Source organism: Thermobia domestica, chromosome 1 (assembly GCF_964235325.1).
Source record: "Thermobia domestica chromosome 1, izTheDome1.hap1.1, whole genome shotgun sequence".
Lineage (NCBI taxonomy): Eukaryota > Metazoa > Arthropoda > Insecta > Zygentoma > Lepismatidae > Thermobia > Thermobia domestica.
In genome coordinates, this window is record NC_137454.1 from 227,297,813 (window position 1) to 227,310,417 (window position 12,605).

General features: G+C 32.9%; 1 protein-coding gene across 3 annotated transcripts in view; it reads left to right on the plus strand.

Annotated features, from left to right (window-relative positions):
- Positions 1-12,605, plus strand: part of LOC145694442 (phospholipase B1, membrane-associated-like) — a 92,115-nt gene that overhangs the window by 20,897 nt on the left and 58,613 nt on the right. The window contains exon 1 of one of the 3 annotated variants that reach the window (XM_081770690.1): positions 8,434-8,580. The exons of the other annotated variants lie outside the window; for them this stretch is intronic. The gene's annotated coding sequence lies outside the window, so the exon portion shown is untranslated. Of the gene's footprint in view, positions 1-8,433; positions 8,581-12,605 lie in introns of those variants that run through there. 3 annotated transcript variants of the gene reach the window in all.

Genomic DNA, 12,605 nt, shown 5'->3' on the forward strand with positions numbered 1-12,605 from the left:
CCCTCAAACCACAATGCATCCTATGACATTGATACGGAGACCCAGAATTGTTACGATTGCCCCCCTAGTATATTTATGCTCCCCAAACTTCAGTGGCTGGTTGCGAGCCTGGTCAACAAGGTTTTCACAGATGTTACATAATTTAAACAAATTTGTATAATGCAAAATAAATTTACTACTAAATCATGCTTAGGTATACGCACGAGACGAGTCGAGACACGGCTTTTCCAATAGAGAAATATACATTTTTCGAGTCGAGACATCACTTTTACAGCAAATTTTCGAGACGAGACAACCACAAATCTTGTCTCGTGCGCATCCCTAATCATGCTCAATTTTAAAATAAGCCAACATCATTTACTTACAAAGAACATAAAATGTTGCGTGAGCCGTTACCCAGCTTTATCAAACTTGGTTCTCTTCTGTTCGAACTCACAATGAAAGTTTGCACAAGATATTTCATACGAATTTGATCGAGGGTGTATCTATGCACATGATACCCAGGTAGAATCTCACAGCCTTCAGGCGCCTTGCGAACTTCATTTATTAGAAAAAAAAATCTAAAATTAGGAACTGCTAGTGTGAACATTACATGGATCTATATTTTTTTTCCTTCTCCGCTTCCAGGAAAAGGGAGATATAGACATTACACATGAGTATATGGTAATTTATACAATATTGTATTGTCACCGGACATGTGCATGAAAAATTTAAAAAAAAAAAAAAAAGTTCTAGGGGATAGTATAGAATTGGCCATGTGGGCAGGTAACAAAGAACGAAAGTGATTTTTAAAAAAGCAGGCCCTAGGAATTTTGCCCACATGCCATTTCACTTGATCATATTTCCCTAAAAAATTATTCATGTAAATATCTTTCAATTATTTCTGAAGAGAGGGTTTTGACCTCGCTTTCAAAGGGTAATTTTGTCCTAGATTGATTCCAACATTTTTTTTTCTATAATCTTTCCCAAAGATCACGTTGCGGAAATGGTAAGCTGACAAGTGACAACTTCCCTTCCAGAAATTCGCAGAATGAAAAGAAAGAAAAAAAGAGAGAGGGAAAGAGATGAGAAAAGAAGGTTTCGGTTGTACCGCTGTTTATGAGTCACCTGATTGGAACAACTTGAGCGAGGCAGAGAACTGAACTTGCCGCTCGACTCGGGCGGAAAGGAAAAACTATACCGTAGCAGGGAGTTCAGGTCTTACTGTTGCCATGTTTTCAAAGTTGAAGATAAAGGTTTCCTTACTGTGTTTTTTTCAAAATCTAAAACACACAAGGCATAGATGTGTGTCTCCTCTAGGTTTGTTCAAATTTTGAAGTTTGTAACTTTAATAATAAAGAAGAAAATAGTGAAAAACTTTGCAATGCTTTTTAAATGGACTAACTTTCAAGGTTGCTAGGGGTACCAGATCACCTTAATAAAGCATAATTTAAAATATATAGCACAATTCTTGGAAAATTCTGTTGAACTGAAAGTTTCACATACTATATTAATATTTAAAACCAGTATTTACAATGCAAAATCTTTGAGAAGATAACAATGCATCAATGAAAAGCTTATTTTTATTTCTGTAAACTTTTTGGTGTAATCCTTTGAAATGGAGAAAAGAAAAAACCTAAAAAAAAGAAAACCTCCAATAAAGAATAAACAATAGTTTTCTTCTAAGTATAACTGCGTAGTTATGAATGATAATTCGAAATGTACAAAAAGTGCACAAGAACTTCATACTATATTTTATGTGTACCACTTGAACTTCAGAAATTTCTTTTTTTCTTTTTTCTTTTCTTTTTTTTGGCATCATACTTACTACCCTTTCTGTATATATGCACCTGTAAGGCGCACACAAAAAACTGACTCGTGTAAAGCATCTCTCTTTACAGTGCATTAAGTCGAAAGTTCATTAAATATGGAAAAAAAACTGGTTGTATAAAATATTAATCAATAGATCAAGATACTTAGGATATTTAATATATAGTAAATATTATATATTATGCACGATTAATATAAAACAATGGTTGAAATTAACAATAAAGCATAATTTGGAAAAAATAAAACATAAGGTGGGTCGCTCTAATGATGATTATTGACAGTGAACAATTATGAAAGAAGAGTGGAATGAGAATGTAAGAGAAAACTGTAGATTCTCGAGAAAACCCATCACGTAGTCTGGGATTGATCCAATGACCCCTAGTACTAGAGGTCAGTGCTCTTCTACTGAGCCATCAGTGAATGTCAATGTGTGGATATTCAATGATATATCTATATTCAATGATTTTTTTTTGTTTTTGCCATAGTATAATAGGGTTGCCATATTTCAAAAATAAAAATCCGGAACACGACTACTAAATCACGAGAATCTTTGGTAGGGATGCACATGAGACGAGAAGAGACAGAATTTTCCTCACAAAATTCGAGTCGAGACACAGCTCTTCCAATAGAGAAATATGCATTTTTTTAAGTCGAGACATCACTTTTACAGAACATTTTTGAGACGATACAGCCTCAAATCTTGTCTCGTGTGCATCCCTAATCTTTGGAGTGCTTAGAATGAAAAGAACTGTTATATACTAATGTAATTTCTTCCATTAGATAGTTGTTGAAGTATTATGTAATCACATTTTTAGTCATTTTAGTAGACCTTTTGCTCCCTAGTTAAACAAACGTAAGCAGATGATTTATCCCCTCTCCCCCTGGTAAACATTTCTTTTTAATTTTCAGGATCTGTTATGTTTCGTTGCTTTCAGAGTGTTTTTAGTTCATTCACTGTATAATGTTTCCTTTAACACGATTCTTTTTTTTTCTTTTTTTGAACGATTAATTCATTTGACAATATGTTCTGGTGGCATTTGTTATCTTCAAAGAACTTCTTTCGTTGAATTTTTACTTTATTTCTGTTATTTTTAACAAATTAACAACTCAATAACTCGCATGTATGGTCATGTCAGCAAGACATTTTTGCAGCTTTTGAATTGTCATACACAAAAGTTAAAGAGAATAATTACGTATATACCTAATCCTGTGTAAAAAGCAAACTATAATATTCCCTTTCTTTCTTCTTCGCTGAAATCCGAGACATTTAAGCATCCCGAGAAATATTTTCGGGACGCCGGGATGCAAATCTCGATTCCGTCACGGTCCTGGATTTTCCGGGACGAATGACAACCCTATATTATAACCACTACTTTTTTTTTTTATCGTGTCAATGTCGTCATGATATTTATCATAAGATATTTTAGTGAATTTTCTCCAATTCAAAGTGTCAATTTCGCAGTGGTGAAAAAGAAAGACAAATGTTGATAAGTATTTAATCAATTTAGAAGAGAAACATTACAATATGGATTTCATCATTTACTAACTAAGAGAAATAATTGAAGACAAACAATAAAGATCATAAAGAAACCTTCTAATCATGTCATATGAATATTTAATCAATAATAGAAGAAGAATCGCAAGAATTCCTCATTTCACGTATACTAAATACAAATTGAATACAATATATAGAAATGTATTGCCGAGATCAGCATGACGTTGTAATCCAACTCCCTTAAAGGTGAGATAGAAATGAAATGAAATCTTTAAGTTTTACGTCCTACGTTTATGCCAACTAGGCTAAAGGTGATGATGACAAATGAATGCAATGAATGGATTATTTTTCAACTCAACAAAAAAATTAAGTAGTATTTGTTTCGGCCTCCGTAGACTAAGAGGTAATGTCACAACACAGGATTTAGTTTCAGTGTACTATGCAAAATTCCATTCTTTAATAACTTACGGTATTATTATTATTATTATTATTATTATTATTATTATTATTTATTTATTTATTTATTTATTTATTTATTTTTTTTTTGAGGTTTTCTACTGAATGTACTAGCACGTTTCGCTTACAAAAGAAAGCACTAAGGATTGTGTTTGGATTGTCAGCAAAGTCTTGTAAGCCCATATTTCGAGGACAAAAAGTATTACTATTACTTTGTGTGTATCTATATAAAATTATCTTGTTTACCGAAAGTAACAAACACTTATTTATTGAAAACACTAATGTCCATTAATACAATACTCGATTCCTTAATAATTTGCATGTTATCCCCCAAAATTTTCTCGTTTTTTTTTTTTTTTTTTTTTTTTTTTTTTTTTTTTTTTTGAAAGCGTATATATTAACTGTATAAAAATTTTCAATAAGTTACCTGACTTTCTAAAGTAAAACAAATCATATTCTATGTTTAAATCCGATCTTCACAAGTTCGTAGTAGATAAACGTTACTACTTGGTAAATGAGTTTTTGAAGGCAATATATAGATGTCTTCTGTCAATTATGTTATGAATGTGCAACCTTATTAAAGTCATAGTTATGTATGTATTACTCTATTTGTAAGTTTTTTATAGCATATATGTAATTATTTTGTAATTTTTGACAACTGCACGCGCACTCGAGAATACTCTCATTTGTATGGAAAACAGGCAAATAAATAAATAAATGGTGGAATGAATAAAATGGGAGGAAAGGCAAAACCCTGAGAAAACCCACGCACACGGTGTTTGTAAACCAAAAAGTTCACTTGACGTGAGCTGGGATCAAACCAGGGACGTCACGCACCAGAGGTGAACACTCTACCATTGAGCCACCGCGGCCTTTAAAGGCGAAATAGTCCGGCGAGGAATTACCTGTACTATTAAGGTTCTTTTTTCTTCAAAGGGAGTTTTACAAATCATTCTGTTTATTGAAGGTTTCTCAAACATGGCCATATTCAACAGTAAGTCACATACAGCCAGTTCCAGACGGTGCTTCCTTAGAACCCACCTTATCATTATTGATTTCCCCTTCGTTTTCAAATACAGTATTTTTGAATGTGTTATTTATATGTTTGAATGTGTTGTGAATGTGTTTGAATGTGTTATTTCAACATATTTATATTTTACTTCATATTCATCCATTTAATGAGACTAAAGATAGCTAAAAAGAACGTCAACTCCTATCAAGTTGGCCTTTCGCAACATTCGAGCCTGAAATTTCTAATAAGAAAGCAAAGAATGATAACTGTTCATTTACACATTCAGTATGAAGGGCTTTAGGACAGCTTGTCAGTCACATCGTCAAAAACTCAAAACAACGATATAGTCAAAGTAAACGGTCATCTCCCCAAAATGAATTAGACACATCGTCAAATACCAAGAAGAGCCACTTGTCCATTTAAGAAATAACAATTTCTTTTGATGCTTTGATCATTTGACGATGTGACTGATTTTACATTGTGCCTTACCGCAATGTACTACAATCATTTTAGCAACAAAACATTAGCAGTCTTTTTTTTATGTACAAAGTCCAAAACTATGGTTGCTGTGAATTTTTCATTGTTCATTTTTTTCCGTTTCCTTATTTTATTTTATTTATGTATTGTCGAATACTCATACGATGCATTTCGAACAAGTGGAAAAAGGTTCCAAGGGATTTAAAATTTGACATTTCTCAAAGGGGTTTATTTTGAATTTTTTTTAGATATATATCGTATTCAATTACGTAGGTGGTATTCAATAGACATAAAGAACATAATGCCGTTTAACACAATTCGATATATCAAATCACTCCGAAAATATAAAAAAATAGTAAAATTCAATATATTTCTTAAAATGGCATATTTGTGGAAATTTATTAAAGCATTTTTTATTTACTTTGCTTCTATAACGTTATAACAAAAGTTTTTGATAGATGTAATTACAGCAAGTTCTAGGGTGGCGCACGAGACGAGTCGAGACAGAATTTTTCTCACAAAATTCGAGTCGAGACAAAGCTCTTCCAATAGAGAAATATACATTCTTCGAGTCGAGACATCACTTTTACAGCACATTTTCGAGACGAGGCAGCCTCAAATCTTCTCTCGTGCGCATCCCTAGCAAGTTCCCAGAATCACACAATTTTCCCAGAATGATCTTTCAGTTTTACATCCCACGGTTTGCCGGCTAGGCTAAAGGAGATGGTGATGATGAGAAATGAATGTAATGGTGGAATGATAAAGTGGGAGGAAACGGGAGAACCCCGAGAAAACCCACGCACACGGTGTTTGTCCACCACAGAGTTCACTGGGTGCGAGCTGTAATCGAACCAGGGACTTTTACACACCAGAGGTGAACGCTCTACTACTGAGGCACCGCGGCCTCTATAGGCCTGGATGTTCCTTTTTCAGCGTTATGAGTATGATCAAGATTTATTAATAACGTTAACTGTACATTGCAAATCCTCGGTCTCAATTGTATTCTTTGCAAGGTCTGTATATTGATTCTCCACAAGTAAAACTAGGAGCTAGCAATTTCACTTTTATGTTTCTAATATACATAGTTGTCTTCTTGAAGTTCTCTTAAGATTTTTCGAACAGTAAACTATTTTTTATTACAAAATAAAGAAAAAGAACATTTATCTTGTTTTGCATTATAGTTCGCCATTTCCTAAGAAATCCAGTACAAAATGTGCAACTTCAGTTGATCGAGTCTTAATTAATGAGATCCAGTTTCAACACTAGAACATCCTTCACGAAAATGGACAATAAAAAAGGAGAGGACTCCCAGCAAAGGCTTCGTTTATTATTATTATTATTATTATTATTATTATTATTATTATTATTATTATTATTATTATTATTATTATTATTATTATTATTATTAAATGGTAGTTCTTATATGTACTTATATAAGACACTTGTTAGATCCAAACTTGAATTTGGTTCAGTCGTTTGGAACAGTTTGTCTAATATACTTATTTTAACAAACTTTAAGCAGTGCAGAAATGTTTTATACGACTACTATGTTATAAAATGAAAAAGGACCACTATTCACACGAGTGTGAATATTGGTTAACTTTTTGGGCACTTCAATCTCTAGCAGAAAGAAGAAATTTTATGGATAAATACTTTATTCAAATGTATTGGATAACAAATATAGTAGCGATTACTGCTTGAAAAATATAGGAATAAGAGTGCCGTGTTATAGTGTAAGAAGTCAGTCAACATTAGTAGCACTAAATTCAAAACGTGAAATATTGAGAAGAGTGACAATGTCTTATAACAGTTTAAAATGAACATATGTTGGGAGAAACAATAGAGCAATTATTTTATTTTATTATATTTTTTTCCAAAGATTAAATTGTTTTAACTTCATGTCAAGGGTCTGGATTGTTTTATTATTATATATATTCAGAATATCCTTAGTTATAACATTTTATTCAAAGAACCAATATTTTATGTGGAAATGTGACAATAGGTAACCAGTCTTTTACATAGAGGATACGAAATTTTAAGCAAAGTTGACTCATTATTTAAACGATAGTTAAATGAAGCTTTAATTTCCATAGTTCTGTTAATCGTATTTTATGATATATGTCGAAGACTGTTATGATATATTTATGATTTTTTGACTGAATCTATATATTTTAATCTTATTTTATAATCAGCTTTAATCTTTTAATGTTAATATATTAAACTTCTGACAAGGGTCTTCACCTACTAATATTCATTCTATATCACAAATTTTCTGGTGTTTTAAATGATTGTATAATAGTCTTAACATAGTGCTGTATTTTTGTCAATGAGGTGTTTACGGCACTGAAAATAAAGTTACTATTATTATTATTATTATTATTATTATTATTATTATTATTATTATTATTATTATTATTATTATTATTATTATTATTATTATTATTATTACATGGAGAGTATTGTTTACGTCTTTCGTATATTTCAAGACTAATCTTTAAGTGAATTTACCTAACAATTATCCTTTAACAAGATTCCTACATTTCTGGCTAACTTATTGTAAACAAGATGGAATATCTTGGAATTACACTCCAAAAAGAATTTCATTTACGTTACGTATTCGGGTTGACCTTGTGTGGCGAACAATTATATCATTGGTAACCATAAATATTATACTAATACCTCTTCTGTACAAGTCATTCAAAAAACGCAGCACTGTATGGGTTTTAAAAGTCTGTATCATTGGCAAGGTTACTTGTTGGTAACGTACAATTAGGTGAACTAAAGTGATGATTAATAGAACCGCAAGTGAATATTACAACGCCTAAGGGGAGTGCATAAACTTTTTTTTTTTTTTTTTTTTTTTTTGCTTACGGCTGCAGTTACTAGTAGCGTTCAATGTATTTTATACCGGATACCTCATCACCAAATGGTAAGATACCAAACTTGTTTTTGTCTTCGAAGATTTAAAATACTGCTTTGGTGAACTCACCGTTGGCAGTATGGCCTAAGGGGGCGGAATCTCAAATTCATGGAACGTTAGGTTTGATATTGTCTGGGTCAGCATTTCTTTTATCATACTTCTGTTTTTTCTTTCTTTCTTTCTTCTATGCATGGTCCATGACCGTTAGTATCAGAACCTTGAAAGGTGGTTGTTATAAAAGAGAATTTAGCAGTTCAGCTCCAGGAGCCCTCACGAAGACAAGTAACTTAAAAAAAGTGAAACAGACCGTACTGTACATCCGCGTGTGTTAGGATAAACGCAAGCACGCGTACGCATATTGTCACGCATTATTTTAGGTGACAACAAGCGATTTTGGAAAATTAACTTTGGGTAAGTCGACTCATAAACCATTCTGATGTTCTGTCATTATTTTTCAGTTAGACATTTTTTGTAAATATTCGAATTGATATAAAGACAACGTTTTATGTATTGTCTGCTTCTCCTTCTCGAGTCAGTAATCTTAAACTTCTCCTTGGTTTGAGTTTACCATAGAACTCTTTCTCATCATGAGCCAGATTTTTTTATATACATGTACTTTTCTTATTCTTATTTCTTGTTGTTGATCGGTAGTCAAGCGCGGCCCTTCGCTGAATATACAGGGTTGCCCAAAAACTAGGTATACAGTCCCGTACTGATTAGCTCATTCATTTTATATAATTTCCTATTGTTATCCATCAGGTAGACTTAGTTTCCTTATTATTCGAGCTCCTTCGTGGCTAAGCGGTTAGCATACGCGCCTTTGGCGTGGGAGACGCGGGTTCGATTCCTGGCGGGAGCTCCTGTGATTCGGGTTCCACGTTAATCAGTAGGTCTACGTCTCATATAGCATCGCTGTTGAACATGACATTAAACTCCAAATCAACTCAATTATTTTCCTTATTATTTGCTCTTAAAGCCTTTTTACTTATAACTTAGGCTCGGGACAGCCAAAGCAAATAAACCCATCAGCTAGAATGTTATACTTGATGAATACCTACTTTTGGTCCACTCTGTATTTCCTTCTACCATTCCCTCAATTGTTAATAACGTGATTCCTCCATCTCTCATAACGTATCCGATCATCCTATTTCCATTAGCGGATCTATAAGGTAAAAATTGGGGAGGGGGGCAGCCAGAGCCTAAACTTACGATAGAAATATCATGAGTTTATAATTTTTCATGGGTCCTGCAGAAGTTTTCAACTTAACTCTCTTCTAATGGATATTATGGCTAGGTTGGACGTTGACATTTTAGACCTCAAGTATTGTTTCACATGTTGTATAACTGCAACTGCAATTATATTTAATGCTTCAAATAAATTTCAATAAAGAATAAAAGGTATGCTTGCTATAAACTTTCAAAAATAATAGTTTCAATAATTTTTGTAACTCAAAAATTGATGGGACCTAGGCCTCCCAGGCTAGGTCGCCACTGAATATTTCTTCTCTTCGAAACAGTCTTTAGAATACTTCTTTTTTCTCTGAGCATTTCCAGCATACTTTCATTTGATATATCTATCCACTCAATTTTGAACATCCTTCTATAGCACAAAACTTCGAAGGCTTTCATTCTACGTTTTTCTTCTTCTTCTAAAATCTATGCCTAACATTTTCTTTCTTGCTATCGTTATCATTGTCTTCAGTTGATTGTCGATATCTTCTGTTAACATGTTTTCTTTTTCTTCGAATACCTTCTTTGTCAAAACCACTCTGAAATTCACATTTTATTTGCACCTATTATCACTTGACATTTTACTCCCTCAATAACAGAATTTCTGTATGTCTTCCACCTGTTTCCCCTAATTTTTATGAAACAAAAAAGTTTATATGTATATGTTTGTAACCATTATTATCTTATGCAACAATTAAGTGCAGTTAACAGAAGTTTTAATTGAAGTGTAGTGAAACGAAATTGACTCTAGCGCTTGTCATGCAAACTTGATGAATTAAATGTGTCTGAATGTATTTTACTTTCGAAATGCTACATCTGTAAAGAAAATTTTGGAAATGGGCTAGAACATAAGTAGAGATTACAACGAGTTTACTGTCATTATTTCTAAATTCTAATTTTGTCTCTATTTTGCAATTTTATCTAACTGTTTGTCCATATATGCAGCTACTTTAGTAGCCACACTTCAACATTATACTAATACATTATCACTTTTTTTTTTAAGTTTCAGGATTTAAGACGATTCACTATTATTATTATTATTATTATTATTATTATTATTATTATTATTATTATTATTATTATTATTATTATTATTATTATTATTATTATTATTATTATTATTTTCTATATAAAATCTTAAAATAAGATTTACTCTTGTTTGGTAAAATAATCATTCGCTTACTCATATCTTGTATGAAACTTAAATATTTCTAACGAGAGATTTTTTAGGTCTATACTGTAAAATAGAAGTACCAGGTTATAAAAAAGATGTCCGTTCAGTTGTAAGAAGTGGCTGAAACGTTACGAGAAAACCTTAGTTAGAAAACGAAAGTTCACGTTAAAATGATTTGGGGTGTGTGCAAGAGAACTGAAGATTATAGGAATTCTATTTCTGAGCTTTCGACATCTATGGCAATATGGCCCATCACGTATGAGGAATGACATCCTGTGGCGATCACACTGCCCGAGGAATTGGAGAAGAAGAAAGGATTGGGGAAGGAAGGACGCGAGCTGAGAACATTATGTGAGGTACTATCCCGCATTCGCCTGGTGTGAATGAGGAAACTGCAGGAAAATAAATTCACTCAGGATGACTGGCCTGAAAACATCTTTTACACATTTCGACTGAGTGTCCGCACTGGGAATTGAAATTGGGACCGCTCACACTGAAGGCGAAAGCGTTAGCGACTATGCTACGCAGGGCCACGCTACATTTATGAACAACGTCGAAAATACAAAAATAACAAATATCAATGTCATGTATACAGCAATATCTTAAGGGTCAATTTGTGTGACGTCATATTTTCTCAATTACTATTGAAACCGGAAGTACCGGAAGTGATAGTATGTTTCTACCATTTCTGGCTTTAGTAGAGAGAGATTGCAGTGGAGACTGCATATATTCTTGCCACTCTTAATTGATTACAGCAAACCACTTCTCGCTTTCTATAACCGTTCTACTCTATAGCGATCAACATTAAAGCCAGAATTAGTTGATTTCCTCTAGTTCCGGTTTGAATAGAAGGTTAAAAGAGAATATGGTACCGGTACCTACTCTTAGAATGCTAAACCGATTCCAATTAAACAGCTTGTCGATATGTTTTTTTTTTTTTTTTTTTTATCGTTTTTACTCAATGTAGCTTAATATTGAAACCGGAAGATGTAGTGAATTTCTATCATTTCCAGAGAGTTAAGGTTGGAAATGGAATAAGGAAACCACTTCTCGCTATCCATTATCGGTTTTGGTCTTTAGTGGTTAACGTTGAAACGGAAAATAGCTGATTTCTACTACTTTGTTGGATGGAAACTACCGCTTGTATAATTTTTATTGAAAAATTATTTATACCATATTGTACGTTTCTTAATGGAACATTCATGTATGAAACGTTAAGAAAATTGTCTAAGGAGTCTTGAAGAAAATCGTACGTTGAAGAAAATATACTCACACAACAACTGACCTTCGCCTTATCTCCATTCGCATTCAACTCACGGTGTGAGGACCAATTGAAGACAGACCTCCACAAAAAGCGAAAGAACTTTCTTGGTTGCCTTTATATATTAAATTATAAGGTTGTTAATGAAATATTGATTTATGAAAAATAATCAAAAGCGTTAGAACTGTTTTTGATAATACATATATAATTTTCACTCTTCAGTGAACAACTCTTATTTACTCCGAGTCTTGCAGACCACTTAAAGATTACTGAATTTCGAACTTCACTTTACCTTGCGTTCCAGTAATCACGTTTTAGTCTGATGGCAATATGTATTCCCTTTTAGTTTTAGGTCGTTTCCAGTGGCGGTTCTCGATGGAAGCCCCTTGTTAAAAATTAAAATTTTATCACTATAATTTAACGGAAGAAATTCTTGTACAGCTTCAAAAAGCTGAATACAACAATTAGTACATTAGATTTGCTTTCTTCCCGTAACTTACAACTAAAATTTAAATGATAACTTTTGTGGTTTCCCTGAAGAGCAGCTACTCGTCTTTTCAATTCTAATACTGATTAAAAATAAGTAAGATTATCAAAATCAAGACAAGGAATTTGACTGAATTTGTGTTGCTCGACAGGTACTGGCATTGCCCTTAGAAGCAAGACTCTGTTCGAGCTTTCCATAGTCTTCTTGCTTCAAAATTTCCTTCAAGAAGGCGAGTAATAAATGGGTGTAATGAGGCCCATGCTGTCCCACCGGGACACCGGGAC